The sequence below is a fragment of the Anomaloglossus baeobatrachus genome, chromosome 4 (assembly GCF_048569485.1).
Source record: "Anomaloglossus baeobatrachus isolate aAnoBae1 chromosome 4, aAnoBae1.hap1, whole genome shotgun sequence".
NCBI lineage: Eukaryota > Metazoa > Chordata > Amphibia > Anura > Aromobatidae > Anomaloglossus > Anomaloglossus baeobatrachus.
In genome coordinates, this window is record NC_134356.1 from 35600822 (window position 1) to 35623740 (window position 22919).

Sequence of the window (22919 nt, forward strand, 5' to 3'; positions counted from 1 at the left end):
AAAGAACTTATTTCATTAAAAAAAAGTTATTAGAAATAAAATCTGAGCTTTACTGGATTTCCTAAAATCAGTGCAGAGGAACCCGAGGCCTCCCAGATCCTGCGCGCAGAGAACCTGCATCCTGCTCTCACGGAGATTACTCACACTGAAGATTTAATCAGGGGAGTTCCCCGTAAAGAAGTGAGAATTAATATTGTAAACTGGCGGTAACGTCCCGGCAGCGAAAGCTGCGCCATCCTACAGAACAATGAGAGCCCCAAGAACAGAGCCTGCGCCACATCACACCGGCAGGTCAGGAGCGGACACGAAACTGGCTGTCATTTACAAGATTGTATGGTTTTGTGTATACAGCTCTAATGCAGATTTATGTGTCTCATTGGTAACAGACTACAGACAGGCCTTGTGTAGTCTGTGCAGAATGGCTCACTATCCCTTACATTTACATCAGATAGATAGAGGGGGGTAACGATCGCAATCACAGAGGTCATGACCGTGACCGGGCCCAGGGGTAGAGGGGCCCAACAACCCCAGTGCCTATTTCAACTGGATGAGCGTCCGAGGATACACATCAAGCTGAAGTGCATCGCTGCACAGAGACCCGCCAAGTCACTGCACTGTGATACATCCTGCCCGCCGAAGGCCCAGGCTAGGGAACAAATATATCAGGATGGGGACATATATATCAGGATTGGAATCATATATACTAGGATGAGGACATATATATCAGGATGAGGACATATATGTCAGGATAAGGACATATATACCAGCGTGAGGACATATATAACAGGATGAGGACATATATACCAGGATGAGGACATATATACCAGGATGAGGGCATATATAACAGTATGGAGACCATCCGAGGACACACATCAAGCTGAAGTGCATCGCTGCACAGAGACATGCCAATTCACTACACTGTGATACATCCTGCCTGCCGAAGGCCCAGGCTAGGGAACAAATATATCAGGATGGGGACATATATATCAGGATTGGGATCATATATACCAGGAGGAGGACATATATACCAGGATGAGGACATATATACCAGAATGAGGACATATATACCAGGATGAGGACATATATATCAGGATGAGGACATATATACCAGGATGAGGACATATATAACAGGATGAGGGCATATATAACAGTATGGAGACCATCCGAGGATACACATCAAGCTGAAGTGCATTGCTGCACAGAGACCCTCCAAGTCACTGCACTGCAATACATGCTGCCTGCCGAAGAGTGGCCAGCAGCTGACATCCGTACTGTGACTGGGTGAGGCGCATGACGTCAGGTGACGACCACTGAGCACTGGCTACAGAGAACACATAGTGACACCTGGAGCGGAGGGTGAGTAGAAAGTAGGGGATCATGTATACCAGCATGGGGAAATATATTTCAGGATGGGGGAAATATATACCAGAATGGGGGACACATACCTGGAAAAGCCAAGGATGGGGGATATATATACAGTATATATACCAGTATGAGGGATATACATATCAGGATGTGCCCAGGATGGGGGACATATATACCAAGATGGTGGACATATATACCAGTATGGGCCCAGGCTAGGGAACAAATATATCAGGATGGGGACATATATATCAGGATTGGGATCATATATACCAGGATGAGGACATATATACCAGGATGAGGACATATATACCAGGATGAGGACATAAATAATAGGATGGGGACCATGTATACGAGGATGGACCCATGATGAGCACCATTTTTACCAGGATGTTCCCAGTATGAGTGTGTGTATGTGTATATATATATATATATAGGATGGGAGACATAAATACCAGAACGGGAGACATACAGTATATACCAGTATGAGGATCATATATACACCAAAATGAGGTACATATATACCAGGATGGGGACATGTATCCCAGGATGGGGGCATGTATCCCAGGATGGGGGCATAGATACCAGGATGGGCCCAGGATCAGGACCACATATACCAGTATGGGGGGCATATATATAGCAGGATGAGGGCAGCCTGTATACTGTGAGCCCTCGTGGGCAGGGTCCTCTCTCCTCTTGTACCAGTCTGTGCCTTGTATTGTTTATGATTATTGTGCTTAATTTTATGTATACCCTTTTCACTTGTAAAGCGCCAAGGAATATAATAATAATAATAATAATAATAATAATAATACTATGTACCAGGATGAGGACATATATACCAGGATGGGGAACATGTATCCTGGAACATACCAGGACGAACCCAGGATGAGTAACATTTTTACCAGGATGTGCCCAGGATGAGGACATATATTATATCAGGATGGGCTCAAGATAGGGGACATATATACCAAAATGGGATATATATATTCCAGAATGGGAGACATATATACCAGTATGTGGATCATATATACCCGAATGAGGAACATGTATACCAGGATGAACCCAGGATGAGCGACATTTTTACCAGGATGTGCCCAGGATGAGGACATATATATCAGGATGGGCTCAAGATAGGGGGCATATATACCAAAATGGGATACATATATACCAGAATGGGAGCCATATATACCAGTATGTGGATCATATATACCTGAATGAGGAACATGTATACTAGGATGAACCCAGGATGAGCGTCATTTTTACCAGGATGTGCCCAGGATGAGGACATATATATCAGGATGGGCTCAAGATAGGGGACATATATACCAAAATGGGATATATATATATATATATATATATATACCAGAATGGGAGACATATCTACCAGTATGTGGATCATATATACCCGAATGAGGAACATGTATACCAGGATGAACCCAGGATGAGCGACATTTTTACCAGGATGTGCCCAGGATGAGGACATATATATCAGGATGGGCTCAAGATAGGGGACATATATACCAAAATGGGATACATATATTCCAGAATGGGAGACATATATACCAGTATGTGGATCATATATACCCGAATGAGGAACATGTATACCAGGATGGTATCAACCACTGAGGACTTCAGTTCTTTTAAACAATTTTTTACCAGGATGGAGGACACTACTACATAATGAAGGGGGAGGGGTGAAATTTGTATGTCTTTATAGGATTTAGAACTCTACAGGGGCTCATATATCTGACCGACATGAGAGGGTAGAGGGGGAGGGGGGCCCTGGTCCAAATTTTGCACGGGGCCCATCGCACTCTAGTTACGCCAGTATATAAATATTATGTAAATAGACAGATAATGTAAACTGATATGTAAATACTGTAGATACATTAACTGAAGCCCAAGCTTTTATAATAAAAATAATATGTTGTAAAATATATTTTTCTTTTTTTTTACTATATATTTTGTAGTTTTATGTAAATGAATTGGTGAAACAACAGACGATAAACATAAAACCTGAATATGAGGGCCGGGGGGGGGGGGGGGGGTGAGCGGAGGTCTAGGATGACTACTTTGTGGCTCGTCTTGGAATGTGGACACTGGGGTGAATAATATCTCCAGTATTTAATGAATGGAGCGCGGACTCTGGCCTTATATGGAAGAGATTTCTAGTAACCAAGTTGCAAATAAACATTGGAATTTGTTGGAGCGCTCTTCTTCCCTTTCCAAAGCTTCACACTTAAAAAAAACAATTGTGATTAATTGGCTCATGTTAATCAATGGACACACGTTCTGGATTACTAAACATGGAGATACTGTAGAGGTAACAGTACTATTATCATTATCATCATATACTGTATATCAAGGCCTGAGCCCCCCCCCCCCCAACCCCCCCCCGCCACCAAAATCGTGCGATTTACTAGGACTGCAACACATGAGTTAACATTTTATTGTTTATTTGTATCATCATACTTATTAAATTTAATATCCAAATATATTTGCATATTTATATAGTACTAGCTGTACTCCCCGGCTTCGCTCGGGTTAATAACTGCTGTTAACAAAATAGAATGTATTAACATTCCCGGGATAGAATGTATAAATAGAATGTATTAACGCCCGGGATAGTAACTGTCTCCCTGTTTCTCTCCCATTCTCTGTCTCTGTCCCCCTCTGTATATATCTCTCTGTCTCTCTCTCTATCTCTTTGTCTGTCTGTCTCTGACTGTCTCTGTCTCTTTCTCCGTCTGTCTCAATCTCTTTCCGTCTGTCTATCTATCTCTGTCACTTTCCCTGTCTGTCTCTTTCCCTGTCTGTCTCTTTCCCTCTCTTTCCCTTTCTGTCTCTTTCCCTCTGTCTCTTTCCCTATGTCTGTCTCTTTGTTTGTCTCTTTACCTGTCTTTGTCTGTCTCTTTCCCTCTGTCTCTTTCCCTATGTCTGTCTCTTTGTCTGTCTCTTTACCTGTCCGTGTCTGTCTCTTAACCTGTCTCTCTCTTTCCCTGTCTGTCTCTTTCCCTGTCAGTCTGTCTCTTTGTCTGTGTCTGTCTCTTTGTGTCTGTCTCTTACCCTGCCTATGTCTGTTTCTTACCCTGTCTGTGTCTGCCTCTTTCCTTGTCTGTGTCTGTCTCTTTCCCTGGCTGCATTGTGACACGCCAACATTCCATATAAGGGCGTGGCTGCGCATTCTTCTGAAGTTCTGGCTGCACTGTGGCTCCCAGCTCCATTCGCTTTAATGGAGGCAGGTTTTTTTGGTGAATAATTGTAAAGCGCGGGGTTAAAATTTCCCCTCAAAACATAGCCTATGACGCTCTCGGGGTCCAGAAGTGTGAGTGTGCAAAATTTTGTGGCTGTAGCTGCGACGGTGCGGATGCCAATCCCGGACATACACACACACACACATACACACACATTCAGCTTTATATATTAGATATGTTCTGGAAGAGGACATATATACCATGTATACTGTATGTAAACAGTTTTTTCTCCTCTAGTTCATGCTAAATGTTATCATATAGGTAACATATGTGGAGTTTATTAAGTTTGCAGTGAAGTACAAAGACGACATGGGCCCTAACGGGGACCCCATTATAGTCCAAAATTTTGCCATCCCAATATGAAGGGTCTGGCGTACCATGTCCTACAATGTAAGTGTTGCGGGCGGGGGCCGCTGCCACTTCTGGGGCCGCTCGGATCCGGGATCGCTGCTGCGGCTCGAGTGGTGACTGGACCCGGGCTCGCACGGCTGTCCGTCCTCACAACCGTCGGAGAAGGGGATATTTACAGGGGATTGATGTGTCGGTGACACCACCCGTGGGTTGCGGTGAGGGATGGTGACACTGCCGCTGCCTGGTGATGGGGCGCCCGGGGCTGATGGAGCGGGGCAGCAAGATGGGATCCCCTCCACGGGTAGGGGAGGCGCAGTCCCGGGGCCCTTGGTACACGGGAGTAATGGCTGCTGGAGGTGGCGTGCCAGGTTGGACTGGGGGTCAATGGTGTACTCACAGTTCAAGAATCCCACAAAAGTCCAGGGGTAAACCAAGTTGCCAGTGACCGGTTGCCTCCGGCGGGTGTATTCGGGTCCCCGGGTGTAGCAAACATGGGTCCCTTCCTCCTGCACTCTGTGTCTGTGTCTTCTGTGGGACGACTCCGCATGGAACGGGGAAGTCCACTCCCGCTACTTACTGTATGTATGTTGGGAGCTGTGGCCCGCGAAATCTGACCCTTGGGATTTCTGTGGGTTCTGACGGACACCCTATCCCCTGCGTTGGGCTTCCATTTCACTCTCTGGGCTTCTGGAGAACAAGGCTTGAAACCTCGTCCTCTGCTGGTTAATTAACAAAGGGAATGCAACCTTCCTCATCCTAGGGTCCAGGCACCCAGTCTGTGCACGGCCTCCGGACCGGATTCCCGCTGTCAGCACCGGCGGGCTACAACCCTGCCCCGGTCCACTTAAGGTCTCCCGCGACCGGATCTCTGTCGCCTGTGGCCCTGTTTGCTGTCTGCCACCTAGTCAGGTAGTCCAGGGGCCCCTACCTCTGACTCTACTTCAGCTTCACTTTTTACTCCACTGTCAGCTTCCAACTACTGTGCTTCACTCAACTGTCAGTGATTGACTACTTGGTTCCCGCCCCTGACACCTCAAGACCCCTAGGTGGGCGATCTCAGCCGCCTGATCCCGCCTACTGGTGTGTCCCTATTGTCATGAGGGGGTGGCTAGGCTTTAATGGCTGTGTGTTGTACCTTGGTGTGGGTTTTTGGTGGTATCAAGGAGGGTGGACTACTTCTGTGACTACCTGGATTTGCCAGGGCGTCACATAAGCAAAACAGTGCAAGATTGCTATGGATATATCTATGGACATGGACATATATACATATCAAATTGAAAATAATTTTTTTTCTTCCAGTCTATATTAGATGCACTCACAAAAAATTACATGTAGTGTGGAAAGTTTAGTAAATATGCAATGGAGTTCAAAGATGAAATTGGCCATGATGGGGGCCCCATTATGGTACCAAATTCTGTCACCCCAGACCAAAGGATCTTGAGTGGTGAAGATGTCTACATTGTAGAATGTGTATATGTGTGTGTGTATGTATATATATATATATATATATATATATATATATATATATATATATATATATATATATATATATATATATAGTGTGGAACCTCGCTTAACGAGTAACCCAGTTAGCGAGTATTTCGCTATACGAGCAAAGCTTGCTGTAAATTTGTAACTCAGTTTACGAGCAAGCTTTGCTGTATGAGCAAAATACTCACCGCACACACTTCCGGTTCCGTACATCCACCGCGCTCTGACCCGCACTTGCAATCCACAAAAATACACAAGCACGCACAAACACACACAAGCACGCACAAACACACACACAGACAAACACGCACGCACACATATTATGCTCACCTTACCTTCCGTTCCCTCGCCGGCTTCCTGGAACTTGTAGTTCGCCCGTGCAGGCTGTGTATCGGGTAACCATGCGACCGATGCGCCGGAGCTTCCGCTGCCAGCATGATGACGTCAAAGGCAGGAGCCGCTTGCCTCTGATTGGCCAGCGCGCTGCCTTGAGTAGCAGCTCACAGGAGAAGGTACACCCTCGTCGCAAGGCTTGCCGATACACAGCCTGTAGCAGCAAACTACAAGAACCATGAGGCCAGCGATGGAAAGGAAGGTACACATATTATGCTCACTTTACCTTCCGTTCCATCGCCGGCCTCATGGTTCTTGTAGTTAACCGCTACAGGCTGTGTATCCGGTAACCATCACGATGAGGGAGGAACTTCCGCTGTCAGCCGCTACTCAAAGGCAGCACGCTGGCCAATCAGAGGCAAGCGGCTCCTGCCTTTGACGTCAGCGCGCTGGGAGCGGAAGGTCCGACATCGGTCGCATGGTTACCCGATACACAGCCTGCACGGGCGAACTACAAGTTCCAGGAGGCCGGCGAGGGAACGGAAGGTAAGGTGAGCATAATATGTGTGTGTTTGTGCATGTTTGTGTGTGTTTGTACGTGTGTGGAATGGCACAATAGGGGACCAGGATGGGACATTTAACAGGTTGTGGAACGAATTGTCTGCATTGCAATGATTTCCTATGGGAAATCTTGCTTTGCTGAACGAGTAACTTGGTTAACAAGCACAGTCCCAGAACAGATTGTTTTCGTTAACCAAGGTTCCACTGCATTTATGTGTGTGTGTATATATATATATATATATATATATATATATAAATAAATAAATATAAATATATATATATATATACATACATGCATTGTTTGCAAGACATAAAAAGGTTGATATCAATACATCTGGATGTATATATTTATGTTCTCAAAAGGAATACATACAGTTTCGGTAACATGCAGCAGAGTACAAATAAGAGATGGGCCCTAACAGAGACCCCATTACGGTACCACATTTTGTCATCCCAGACTAAAGGATATGGAGTGCAGTTTGCACATTGTTTGCAAGACAGTACATGGTTGGTATCGATACATCTCTGTGTGTATATATATGTGTGTTCTTAAAAAGAATACACACAGTATGTGAAGTTTAGTTAGCATGCAGAAGAGTACAAATAAGAGATGAGCCCTAACAGAGACTCCATTACAGTACCAAATGTTATCATCCCAGACCAAAGGCTCTGGAGTGCAGTTTGTACATTGTTTGCAAGACAGTACATGGCTGCAATTAATATATATATATATATATATATATATATATATATATATATATATATATATATATATATATATATATATATATATATATATATAAAATTAGTGTTCTCAAAAATAATACTCAGTATGTGAAGTCTATTTAGCATGCAGCAGAGTATAAATAAGAGATGGGTCGCAACAGAGACCCTATATCAGTACCAATTTTTTTCTCTGAGACGATAGGATCTGGAATGCATTTTTGTACATTGTTTGCAAGACGAATATACACAGTGAAGTTAGTCAGCATGCAGCAAAGTACAAATAAGAGACGGGCCCTAGCAGGGAACCCATTACAGTACCACATTTTATTATCCCAGATCAAAGGATCTGGAGTGCAGTTTTGCACATTGTTTACAAGACAGTACATGGTTGCTATTGATATATTCAAGTGAGTGTGTGATATATATATATATATATATATATATATATACATACATACACACACACATACACACATATTGTAACGCCTGCCTGGATCAACAGACTCAGATGGGATGTAATGGACAGGCTAGAGGGAAGCCACTCACCAAGCAGGACCCCCAGAACCCTGAAACTACTTAACCCCTATGCAGGAATTTGGAATTACACAGGGCCCCGGTGATCACTACCTGTGGAAGGTAGCAGTCCGATGAGAGTAGTCGTCAGGCAGGGTCAAACCAGGAATAGCAGAACAGGGACAGAATCGGCAGACAAGGGTGTAATCAGAAAATGTAGCAGAAGTCAAATCCGAATCAGGCAGCGAGGTACAAAAACAGCAGGCAGGAGGGTAGTCAGAAAACACGCAGAAATCAGCGCACAGGAATCACTAAACAGAATAGGGCGGACCCGGAGACAGGAAATCAGAACTATCTCTGGCAGAGGTCAGCAGACAGGAGGGGAATTAAGAAGGGTGTGGTGTCTTCCCATTGGCAGTAGCTGAATGATGGCAACTTCAGTTGGAAGACACACACCACCTATAGTCAGCCAGTAGTACTGCAGATTCCAAGATAACCTAGCCCAGTGGATGATCGGAGCCTGTGCCCACCGGTGCCGCTGGCATCGACTCCTCTCCCATCACCAGCACCATCCACGGCAGGAACATGGCGTCACCTGGTTATCGGAGCAGAAGTCGCTGGAGCGGACTCTGGTGGTGACGTAACACATATGTGTGTTCTCATAAAGAGTACACACAGCATGTGAAGTTTAGTTAGCTTGCAGCAGAGTACAAAGAAGACATGGGCACTAACAGAGACCCCATTACAGTACCACATTTTGTCATGCTAGACCAAAAGAGTTGGTATGCAACTGTCTACAACACAACATTGTTTGGCGAACAACACAATAACTGATGGGATCAACCAATCCTGGCCCCTTTTTTTTTTTTTTAAAAGGACTAAAGGCACATGATCTGCCTGTATACATACAATTTTGACATGAACGAAATACAGTTAAAGACAAAAGTTGGGAACTCCCCACCATCAGACCATCATGAATGAGTTGACTGACAGATTCTCAGTTAACTCATTCTCCAGTTAGTAGTAAACAGTGCAACACACCGGCTATAGAAAGCAAACGGTGTACAAGTTTTAATGAAACCCAAACGCAAAAATGTATTTTAGCATGGCTTTTAATAGAAAATAAATTGTCCCCAAAGGACGAGAACCCCTTTAAGACATAAAAATAGCACAGGCTTTTCTGTTTGTTTTGGGTTTAATTAATTAAAACTGTCCGAAATGCCATTTATATCTCATATCACTAATATTGGAACATATACACAGCCCCTGACCCATGGACCAGCTACTGCTGGTATATACGATATCCATTGACTATCATTGTGGAGTCCTGTATACTGCACCCTGCGCATCACTTTGTAGTTGATTACTAGTTAAAAAAAAAGTGTATGCCTACCATATCTAAGAAAATATAATTTTGGTCCATTATATCTTATAAACAAGCCATATAATATGATTATTATAGCATATGTCCTGCAAAAGCAATGTTTATGGTCTGTGCTTACCGATTTTTTCTGTCGAGACACTTGATAAGTCAGGCTTATTATGTTAATATTCGTTTTTGTCACATTTAAGACCGGTAAATCTGCCTTATAATAATAATAATAATAATAATAATAATAATAATAATAAGGGGCCACTAAGCTCTGAAAGAAGAACCTGGTATAATAACAGGAACGTAATCCTCTCCTCATCCCTCTAATACAGGACTTCATCATGAGCCGTCAGCATTCCACCATGTTCCTCAAGCATCTGGAATACCCTAAGGCCAGTAACATTCCTTAAATATTTTAGGAATGGGTCCGATTGTCTCCAACCCCCTCAATCTCGTCTACATATTTACCAGGGGATCTTCCACTTTTAACCTAAATAGTACAAAACCTTCTGTAAGAAATGTATGAAGGGATTTTACTGAAATATATGGACAATTCCCCTTCCGGCTATGACATTTCTGAAATATTTAGGCTATGTTCACATTGTGTTTATACACTTTGTTCATATCGGTAATCCCCCTTTTTATACTATGTTTATTTACTATGACTACACATATCGATGTAGAGGCAGAGACTACGATATTTACATTTTTCCCTCAGTTGACAGGGCCAATCAGAAGAACATGAGTCCCATAGAGAGGCGATGATGGCGATCATGAGAATCTGTCATTTATAAATACATGCATTTTGTTATCTGGTGTAAACGCCGCTGTTCTCCTGAATCCGGCGATGTTTTTCTTTTACATGTGCGCCTTTCCGTTCCCGAGATATGGCTCCATCTTCACGGCATGTAAATCTTTTCTTTTAGCCAAGTGGGCGTCTTAAACGGAACACTCTTATATGGAACACTCCCACTTGGTTAACAAGACTAGATTTATATACAGGGAATAAGTGGCCATATCTCATGAACGGAGAGGCGCAGGAACACAAGAAAAACATCCCCGGATTCGGGAGAACAGCGGCGTTTACATCAGGTAAATAAATTACATATTTATGGCAATGACAGGTCCTCTTTAAAGTAGACTTGATGGAGTATCACCCTCGATGCTCATCTCCACTTCTATTCAAATGAGGGATATGGGACCATTCCTTTTCGTTCCTCAGCAGTGGGTCTCCCAATGATCAGACATCTATAACCGATCTTATGAATAGGTAATATGATGATTATTGAAAAGAAACAAACAACCCTTTATGAATGGAGCCTATGTGCATATATAATAGGATTTTTCAGAGCCTTCTGTGTCGCCCAGGTTTATGGGCTACTCGGTCCCGGGCGGTGTACAACTGGGGAATGTCACTTGGTGGCCGTTGCCTGGTTTCGTGCCCTGGCTGCTTTTTTAAAAGGGGTGTATTTACAGGGGATAATAAAGAAAGTTTATCACGTGACGCCACTTGCGGTTTGAGCTATGTGGATGGAGCCACCGCTGTGCAGTTCTCACTACTGGGGCTGGTGTTGGTGGCAGCCTGGATGTTAGGCCCTCCGCAAGCAGGGCCAGGCCCCAGAGGATAGGTGAGGTAGATGGGTATTGAAAGAAGGTAGACCACACAAGGGGTTGCAGTATAACTGGTTCCTTTACTCACAGTAAACTGGAAACTGGTCACCCGAGGCCGACTGGTCTCAACTGCAGGTCCCCTTAGTCCCAGTGCCGGTTTAGTGACCTGGTTGCTTCTTTCCCCTGCACTTGTCTTTGGTTGGTGGGTCCCCGTGGCTTGGAGTGGCTGGGGGTCCCCTCCTGGTAGTCTCTTAACGGTAGTCTGTATGACGGTGGCGTGAACCCTGTGGGGTCTTAATCTCTGGTTCTGTCCCCGGTTCTCTCGTTGCTACTGTGTCTCGAACTTCAAGGTCAGTGAGTTCCTTGATGGTCCCCTCACTGTGCAGATTTTATCAGGTCTGCCTGGAGCGTTTGCCTGACCTAGGATTCTGTACCCCGTTGGTGCGTAGCTCCGGGAGTACTCCACCGTACTCCACCGGCAACTAACCGCCTGGACCCTCGGGTCACTGTTACACTGTCGACGGTCCTTCCTCTCTCTCTGTCTCCGACTCACTGACTGACTGTCCACTGTCTGCCCCTCCCACCTTGTCATCTAGTGGACTGGATCGGCTCCACCTCTAGGCGGCCATCCATTGGTCCAACCCTAGCCTGGTACCAGGCTATGGGGAATTTGGGGAAAAACAGGGATTAAAGGTAATGTTTGGTTGTTACCGGCACTGGTCTTCTGGGTTCCTGGGGGTAGGCCCTGCATCCTGGGCCATTGTGGTATACAACCGAGAATTCCTCCAATAAACGACTCATATTTGATGTAAATGGACCTCAACTGTTAAAAAATGTTCCTGCCCTCATCAGGCTTATGTATGCACTAGGCTTGGAGACATTACATCCATGGTGACTTACTATCATGTCATCGTGTCAGTCAGTAGCTGTAGACCACTGCGATCGCAGCCGCCAATAGATCCAAGTAAATTAATTTAAATGAGTGCTACATTATTAATCGTCACTATAGGTTCAAAATCTGCCCATGTAAATTTCTAAACCAGTTTCTCTAAACTGTTTCAGTTTATTACTAATACAGATTCCGAACCAGACCCCCTAAACCGTTACAGAGTGAAAACCAGATCCCTTAAACTAACAAAGACCCAATAACAAACCTTCAAAACCTATACATCTTACAATAGGCCCTTGAACTATTACATACCTGAGACCAGACTACCATAAACAAATACAGACCCAAGACTAGAACCTGTAAACATCCACAGACCTTACACTAGACCCCTAAACAAATACAGACCCAAGTCCAGAACATGTAAACAACCACAGATCTTAGACTAGACCCCTAAACACATGCAGACCCAAGTTCAGAACCTGTAAATAGCCACAGACTAGACCTCTGAAGAAATACAGACCCAAGACCAGAACCTGTAAACAATCAGACCTCAGACTAGACCCCTAAAGAAATACAGACCCAAGACCAGAAAATGTAAACAACCACAGACTAGACCCCCTTAACAAATACAGACCCAAGACCATAACCTGTAACCAACCCCAGACCTCACATTAGACCCCTAAACAAATATAGACTAAAAACCAGAACCTGTAAACAGCCACAGACCTCAGACTAGATCCCTAAACAAATACAGACCCAAGTCCAGAACCTGTATGTAAACAGCCACAGTTCCTTGGACTAAACCTATAAACAAATACAGAGCCAAGACCAGAACCTGTAAACAACCACAGACATCAGACTAGACTCCCTAAACAAATACAGACTCAAGACCAGAACCTGTATGTAAATAACCACAGTTCCTGGACCAAACCCCTAAACAAATACAGACCCAAAACCAGTACCTGTAAACAACAATAGACATCAGACTAGACCCTTAAACAAATGCAGACCCAAGACCAGGATCTATAAGTAAATGACCACAGTCCTCGGACTAAGCCGCTAAACAAAGATAGACCCAAGATCAGAACCTGTAAACAACCACAGACCCTCCAGCTAGACTCCTAAACAAATACAGACCCAAGACCAGAACCTGTAAATCAACCACAGACCCCATATTAGACCCCTATACCAGACCTCTAAACAAATATGAACCCGGATCAGTCCCCCTAAACAAATCCAAACCCCAGACCAAAATCTCCAAACAGCAAAGACACGAGATTAGATCCCTAAACGAATGCAAACACCAGAGCAGCACCCTAAACTAAGGGTACCTTCACACGCTGGTCAGGATCGCTGCTGCATCGCTACATGGTCGCTGGTGAGCTGTCAAACAGGCAGATCTCACCAGCGACCAGTGAACAGCCCCCAGCCAGCAGCGACGTGCAAGCGACGCTGCGCTTGCACGGAGCCGCCGTCTGGAAGCTGCGGAGACTGGTAACTAAGGTAAACATCGGGTATGGTTACCCGATGTTTACATTAGTTACCAGTGTGAGCAGGGAGCAGGGAGCCGCGCACACTGAGCGCTGGCTCCTTGCTCTCCTAGCTACAGTACACATCGGGTTAATTAACCCGATGTGTAATGCAGCTGCATGTGCAGAGAGCAGGGAGCCGCGCACACTGCTTAGCGCTGGCTCCTTGCTCTCCTAGCTGCTGTACACATCGGGTTAATTAACCCGATGTGTACAGCAGCTACATGTGCAGAGAGCCGGAGCCGGCAGCACAGGCAGCGTGAGAGCTGCGGAGGCTGGTAACTAAGGTAAATATCGGGTAACCACCTTGGTTACCCGATGTTTATCTTGGATACAGCTTACCTCAGCTGTCAGACGCCGGCTCCTGCTCCCTGCTCGGTTCATTTGTCGCTCTCTTGCTGTCACACACAGCGATCTGTGTGTCACAGCAGGAGAGCGGCTTTGAAGAAAACGAACCAGGGCTGTGTGTAACGAGCAGCGATCTCGCAGCAGGGGCCAGATCGCTGCTCATTGTCACACACAGCGAGATCGCTAATGAGGTCACTGCAGCGTCACAAAAAACGTGACTCAGCAGCGATCTCGGCAGTGAGCTCGCTGTGTGTGAAGCACCCCTTAGACATATAACAAATCAACACCCTAAAGTAATAAAGATCACATGCGTGACACCCCCCCCCCCCCCCCCCCCCCGAAACAAAAACAAATCCCAGATAAGACCATCTAAGCAAATACCCAGCGAAGACCCTTGGTGAGATCAATGGTGGCAACCAAAATGGCGGCAGTGGAAGTTCCCATTGCGCTCTCCAGAAAGGGACAATTCTGGAGGGAAATAACTACAGTATATTACATCTCTAAAAGCACAGTAATATGTCTTAGTTATTGATGAACTCATACTGTGAACAATTACTATTGTAATTATTTTTAATTGTCAGCCTCATTATTTTATAGAACTTTTGTTTTCTGGGCAGACATAGCTGGTATCAGCGCCAGTACAGGAAAAAACGACAGCGAGTAACAAATTAACTCTGTAATATCAAATGCTGCCTTGTAATAGTTCTGCCAGCTTGAGCTCGGCATAAGAAATAGCACATGTAACCACAAGATACAGCTATGCGAATCTGGCAGAAAGTGTAGGGTGCAGAGGTAACACAAGGTGAAGAGGTAACACAGGGTGCAGAGGTAACACAGGGTGCAGAGGTAACACAGGGTGCAGAGGTAACACAGGGTGCAGAGGTAACACAGGGTGCAGAGGTAACACAAGGTGAAGAGGTAACACAGGGTGCAGAGGTAACACGGGGTGCAGAGGTAACACAATGTGCAGAGGTAACACAATTTGCAGAGGTAACAGGGGTAAAGGTAACATGGGGTGCTGAGGTAAAATGGGGTGCAGAGGTAACATAGGGTGCAGAGGTAACACGGGGTGCAGAGGTAACACGGGGTGCAGAGGTAACACCACGGCCGAGGTAACACAGGGTACAGAGGTAAAACCAGGGCCGAGGTAACACAGGGTGCAGAGGTAACACAAGGTGCAAAAGTAACACAGGGTTCAGAGGTAACAAATGGTGCAGAGGAAACAAAGGGTACAGAGGTAACACAGAGTGCAGAGGTAACACAGGGTGCAAAGGTAACACGGGGTGCAAAGGTAACACGGGGTGCAAAGGTAACACGGGGTGCAGAGGTAACACAATGTGCAGAGGTAACACAGGGTGCAGAGGTAACACAATGTGCAGAGGTAACACAATGTGCAATGGTAACATGGGGTGCAGAGGTAACATGGGGTGCAGAGGTAACATGGGGTGCAGAGGTAACATGGGGTGCAGAGGTAACATGGGGTGCAGAGGTAACATGGGGTGCAGAGGTAACATGGGGTGCATAGGTAACATGGGGTGCATAGGTAACACGGGGTGCAGAGGTAACACCACGGCCGAGGTAACACAGGGTACAGAGGTAATACCAGGGCCGAGGTAACATAGGGTGCAGAGGTAACAGAAGGTGCAAAAGTAACACAGGGTGCAGAGGTAACACAGGGTGCAGAGGTAACACAGGGTGCAAAGGTAACACAGGGTGCAAAGGTAACACAGGGTGCAAAGGTAACACAGGGTGCAAAGGTAACACAGGGTGCAGAAATAACATAGGGTTGAAAGGTAACACAGGGTGCAGAAGTAACATCGGGTGCAGAGATAACACAAGGTGCAGAGGTAACACAGGGTGCAGAGGTAACACAGAGTGTAGAGGTAACACAGAGTGCAGAGGTAACACAGAGTGCAGAGGTAACACAGAGTGCAGAGGTAACACAGGGTGCAGAGGTAACACAGGGTGCAAAGGTAACACAGGGTGCAGTGGTAACACAGGGTGCAGTGGTAACACAGGGTGCAGAGGTAACACAGGGTGCAGAGGTAACACAGGGTGCAGAGGTAACACAAGGTGAAGAGGCAACACAAGGTGAAGAGGTAACACAGGGTGCAGAGGTAGCAAAATGTGCAGAGGTAACACAGGGTGCAGAGGTAACACAAGGTGCAGAGGTAACACAGGGTGCAGAGGTAACACAGGGTGCAGAGGTAACACTCACGACCCTGATCAATAAGAAAAAAAATACACTAATATTTTAAATATCGTATGGTAATTGAAAGTCGGCCCTGCTATAGTATTTGTACTAGGCCCAGGACTCCTCTGAACAGTGGCCTCTATTATACTGTGCTCCAAACCAGGGCTGGTACCATCCCAATACATAATTACCAACCATGGTGTTGGCACTTTAGAAACAATTTAGTCCAACTCTTTGGTGCTACCCCTTATTCCTGCCCCAATAAATCACCAATTCATGGGTGCACGTAATGCTGTGTAAACCCCTCATTTTCTGTCCTGAGACAACACAACTTTGCCGAGACGCATTCAGAAAAACTGGCTCAGTCGTAGCAAATTATGGCAATGAACACATAAGGCGATCTGAAATCTGAGATTATCTCTAAGGAGTCAGCCTTGTGGCCCCTTCATTTTAGACCTAGGTGCTACTTGAGGTTTTTGGGCCTGATAGTCAATCTAAAACAGGGCCTCCTCCTTCTGAATGGTCAAAATGCAGTTGTCAGCGATGTTGCAGAGGGGCTTAGGCCGGGGTGGGACAACTGACGCATTTGTCTTGGATGTTGGTGGGAAATGGGGCACCAAGAAGACCATATCTATTTGGATTCAGGGTGAGAACCCTGTTTTGTCACCCAAGAACCTGGTGACTATTCCCAGGACCCTGAGGCCAATTTCCTACGCCCTCCGTTGGCTGACACTGCAGTTCGTCTGGGGAGGGGAGACTTTCTCTTCACAGGTTCTCACCACCCAATAGTTAAGGGGGCGCCACGAACCATCTTAAAGAATCTTATACCAGCCACATCGTCTATTCTTATAGTACAGATATTTTTATGGCAGAGGGGGCCACAGAGCAACTACAGGGCCTATGGCACAACTGCGATCCCTGCCATCACTATAGTTACACCCCTCAGGCCATATTTGATGGCAAAGGGGGCCAGGGAGTAACTACAGGGCCTATGGTACAACTGCAATCCCTGCCGTCACTATAGTTACGCCCCACAGGCCATATTTTATGTCAGAGGGGGCCAGGGAGTAACTACAGGGCCTATGGTACAACTGCAATCCCTGCCGTCACTATAGTTACACCCCTCAGGCCATATTTTATGTCAGAGGGGTCCAGGGAGTAACTACAGGGCCTATGGTACAACTGCAATCCCTGCCGTCACTATAGTTACGCCCGTCAGGTCATATTTTTGGCAGAGGGGGCCAGGGAGTAACTACAGGGCCTATGGTACAACTGCAATCCCTGCCGTCACTATAGTTACACCCCTCAGGTCATATTTTATGTCAGAGGGGGCCAGGGAGTAACTACAGGACCTATGGTACAACTGCAATCCCTGCCGTCACTATAGTTACGCCCCTCAGGTCATATTTTTGGCAGAGGGGGCCAGGGAGTAACTACAGGGCCTATGGCACAACTTCAATTCCTGCCATCACTATAGTTACACCCCTCAGGCCATATTTGATGGCAAAAGGGGCCAGGCAGTAACTACAGGGCCTATGGTACAACTGCAATCCCTGCCATCACTATAGCACACCCCTCAGGCCATATTTTTGGCAGAGGGGTCCAGGGAGTAACTACAGGGCCTATGGTACAACTGCAATCCTTGCCATCACCATAGTACACCCCTCAGGCTATATTTTTGGCAGAGGGGTCAAGGGAGTAACTACAGGGCCTATGGTACAACTGCGATACCTGCCATTACTATAGTTAGGCCCCGCAGGTCATATTTTTGGCAGAGGGGTCCAGGGAGTAACTACAGGGCCTATGGTACAACTGCAATCCCTGCCATCACTATAGTTACACCCCTCAGGCTATATTTTTGGCAGAGGGGTCAAGGGAGTAACTGTAGGGCCTATGGTACAACTGCAATCCCTGCCATCACTATAGTACACCCCACAGGCCATATTTTTGGCAGAGGGGTCCAGGGAGTAACTACAGGGCCTATGGTACAACTGTAATCCCTGCCATCACTATAGTTACGCCCCTAAGGGGATAATTAATATACACCAATTTTCTCAAAAAAATAAAAGGAGTCCCCAAATAATGGCCCCAGCTGCAGTAAAGGGGTGTGGGTTTATATATTTCTCATCCAAAAACATGGGATAAAGCTGTAGGGACTTATCTCGGCATCCTGTGTATACAGTCAATACATGTAAACAACAACTCCCACCATCTCAGCTGCGTCGTCCTTGAAATCACCAAGGACGGTCACTGCTCGAGATCCCCCATAAGAAATCTCAATTTTCTACCAGAAGATGTTAAAAATCAATCATATTTCGAAAAAATTGGGAAAAAAGGATACTTTCCCTTTAAGGCGTAAAACAGTATATAAATAGGATAGTAATAAGGAGGAAATAAATGGATTTGTAAAAACTTTATCGACATCAAACGAAAGGTACGCCAAGAATCCAAACAAAGGTTATCGGAGGATTTATCTGGTTTTTTTTTTTGTTTCTTTTTTTGTTTTTTTTTTTTTTAAAGAAACAGGATTGTAAGTGTTTCTGGAGGAATTCCTGCCTACAAATACTATCTCCCTCCACCATCAAGTCGGCCAGAACTGTCTCAGCATGTCTTCTGCTCTCCTGTTTCCTTTATTCCAGGAATAACTGCATGACATAAGGATGGCAATATTCCTCTATTTCGGTCCCACCCAATTACATGGCTTTATATTAGCAAAGCAAACCATAAGATGTAGCAGAGCCGAGACTGTGGTTAAACCGTAGCTTGTATATTGGTAAAAAGAGAACTCATTATGGATTTTTACAGTATTACCTATTGCGGTGTAATTTATATTATTACTCTCTTTGATATCCAACATATATGCGTATTTTAACTGCAGAATTAAGTACTTCAGAGCTGAAATCCCTGCAGGATGCAACATATGGTTGGGTAGAGAGATTGGACCTCCTGTGCTCATAAACATACATGCTTATATTTTCCTAAAGCATTATAAACATCCAATACTCCAGAGCTGAAATCCTTGCCCAATGTAGCTACTCGTTGGGTGGACAGATTGGACCCACAGCAATATCAAACATATATGCATATTTTTCCTGCAGCGTTAACTGCACTGATTGAAACTGAGGATTTAATAGGAAGCCAGCAGTACTCCAGAGCTGAAATCCCTATGCAATATAGCAATTGGTTGGGTGGACTGGTTGGACACCCTATAATCACAAACATACACGTTTATTTTATTTTTTTGCAGCATTAAGTACACCTCATACTTCAGAGCTGAAATCTTTGCACGGTGTAGCTATTTGTTAAGTTGACAGATTGGACCCACTGTGACCACAGACGTGTATTTTTCCTGCAGAATTAAGTACACCCAATACTCCAGAGCTGAAATCTTTGCTCAGTGTAGCTATTCATTAATAGTTGACAGATTGGACCCATTGTCATCATAAACATACATGTGTATTTTTCCTGCTGCATTAAGTACACTAAATACTCCAGAGCTGAAATCTTTGCCCAGTGTAGCTATTCATTAAGTTGAGAGATTAGATCCACTGTGATCACAAACATACATGTGTATTTTTTTTTCCTGTAGCATTAAGTACACTCATTGAAATCAATAGGTATTTATTAAGCAGCCAGCAGTTCTCCAGAGCTGATATCCTTGCCGAATTTAGCTATTCGTTGGGTGTACAGATTGTACTTGATGTGATTACAAACATAAATGCTTATTTTTTCCTACAGCATTAAGAGCACCAAAGGGATTTAATAATCAGCCAGCAGTGCTCCAGAGCTGAAATCCTTGCACAATTTAGCTATTGACTGGGTGGACAGGTTAGACCCACTTTGTTCAGAAACATACATGTATACTTTTCCTGCAGCATTGAGTGCACTCATTGAAATCAATTGGATAAATGTAATTAGCAGCCAACAGTACTCCAGAGCTGAAATCCTTGCCTACAGCATTAAGTGCACCCAGTGGGAGTTTAAAAAGCAGCCAGTGGTGCTCCAGAGCTGAAATCATTGCACAATTTAGCTATTGGCTGGGAGGACAGTTTGGACCCCCTGTGATCAAAAATATATATGCTTATTTTTTCCTACATCATTAAGTTCACCCAATAGCAATTTAAGAAGCAGCCAGCAGTGCTCCAGAGCTGAAATCCTTGCACAAATTATCTATTGGCTGCGTGGACAGATTGGACTCCCCGTGATCACAAATATATATGCTTATTTTTTTCCTACAGCATTAAGTGCACCCAGTGGGAGATTAAAAAGCAGCCAGTGGTGCCCCAGAGCTGAAATCCTTGCACAATTTAGCTATTGGTTGGATTGACAGATTGAACACAAGTGCTGGGTGGACAGATTGGACCCCCTGTGATCACAAACATATATGCTATTTTTTTCCTACAGCATTAAGTGCACCCAATGGGAATTTAATAAGTAGCCAGCGGTGCTCCAGAGCTGAAATCCTTGCACAATTTAGCTATTGGTTGGACGAACAGATTGAACACAAGTGCTGGGTGGACAGATTGGACCCCCTGTGATCACAAACATATATGCCATTTTTTTCCTACAGCATTAAGTGCACCCAGTGGGAATTTAATAAGCAGCCAGCGGTGCTCCAGAGCTGAAATCCTTACACAAATTATTTATTGGCTGGGTGGACAGATTGAACCCTCTGTGATCACAAACATAGACGCTTATATTTTCCTACAGCATTAAGTGCATCCAATGGGAATTTAATAAGCAGCCAGCGGTGCTCCAGAGCTGAAATCCTTACACAAATTATCTATTGGCTGGGAGGACAGATTGGACCCCCTGTGATCACAAACATATACGCTTATTTTTTCCTACAGCATTAAGTACACCTAATGGCAATTTATGAAGCAGCCAGCGGTGCTCCAGAGCTGAAATCCTTGCACAATATAGAGCAATCAATGGTGAATGGTGAAGTATCAAATTAAATACAAAAAATATATATATTTTCTGGGTACAAACAAACTAAATGCAGAAATAAAAATCAAATACTAAAAAGGATAAATAAATCTATTAAAATGCAATAAAATATAAAACATGCAGGAAAATGTCCATGAAATTTACCTTTCTGGTGAAAAGTTTGCAGCTGGAAGGAAGTCACTGGCTGCTTTGCAAAGAGGCAAGAAAAAAAAGGCAGGGGCTGCTTAAGACACAGCACTATTGAATTAAACTTGCAGACTTTCTTAAAGTCCCTCCTCCTCCGAAAGGAAGAAAAAAAAAAAACTTCGATGAATCCTTATTCCTTATGTTTACAATTGGCAGCCAGTAAAAGCCATTGTCCTCCTCAGCATATTCTAATGGGCGACCAATGGGGTCTCGCCTCCACCCCCCCCCCCACAAAAAAAGGTGGGTTTAGCCCCAGCTAGAAAAAATGCTTGTCATTCCCCAAGCATGCTCAGAGTCAGGATTCATCAGAAAAACCCAAATTCATGAGACTGCCAACTTCAGTAACATATCCTTTTTTGGTTATGCTTTCGGGGCCTCTGTAAGAAAATCCTCTGACAGCGAAGATCATAAGTAACCGTAATCTTACAAAAGAAGAAAAAGAAGGGATGTCTTGGCGGAATGTTCAGATATAAGACAATCGGCCGTGTAGTAGAGCCGAGTTTGTCATCCGGTTGGGTTAGGGATTAAATTGAAAAATTAACATGACACGTTCAGCTCTGCTACATCTGGAGGTAAAAGAGAGCGAGGAGGAAAAGGAGAAAATGGGGTTGGGGGGCGGGTGGGTGGGTTAATTTGTTTTAAATGAAAACCACATGTTCGCTGGAAGGGGCTTGAGTGATTCAGGTAGAATTCAATGAGACTCTTTGAAAGACTTGTCTGCCTTCAAGCAGCGGCGCTGTAATGTTGTAGTGTTGGCCGCCGGCCCGATAGGTGCGTGTTCTTGGAACCATTGTCCTACTACTGCAAGAATACATATATATATATATTTTAGAAAGTAGCGACCTACATGACATGAGTTTATATGATCCAGGGAGGCCGGGATCAAACTTAATCCTCTTACTGAGCGACTGTGTATGACTGGGTAATGTAGGAAGAGGTTCTCACTATTGTTATGTCATATTAATTAATAATGGAGGAGAAAACGTATTTTGTAAAGAGTCGGAGCTCAGAGTGTTTCCTTCCTTGCATTACATAAAAAATTATGTGTGGTGTAATACTCCATTTCACCTGCGGAGGAGCTGTAGGGAAAAGCTACACTTTCTGCCTCGATCACTCTGATTACAGCTGATTGCTGGGAGTTCCAACAGCAGGAAAACCTGTCTCATCTACCAAAAAAGTGATTGATTGTCTAAAACAAAAGGGTTGTCTGGTGTACAAATCATATTAGTAGGGAGTCGGAGCTAAG

At 44.7% G+C, this 22919-nt stretch overlaps 1 protein-coding gene across 3 annotated transcripts in view; it reads right to left on the minus strand.

Moving 5' to 3' along the window:
- Nucleotides 1-21787, minus strand: part of CALD1 (caldesmon 1) — a 251862-nt gene extending 230075 nt beyond the window's left edge. Inside the window, exon 1 of one of the 3 annotated variants that reach the window (XM_075344239.1) lies at nucleotides 21632-21787. The gene's annotated coding sequence lies outside the window, so the exon portion shown is untranslated. The remainder of the gene's footprint in view (nucleotides 1-21631) is intronic. The other 2 variants (XM_075344242.1, XM_075344243.1) reach the window with 2 other exon arrangements.
- Nucleotides 21788-22919: the final 1132 nt, after the last annotated feature.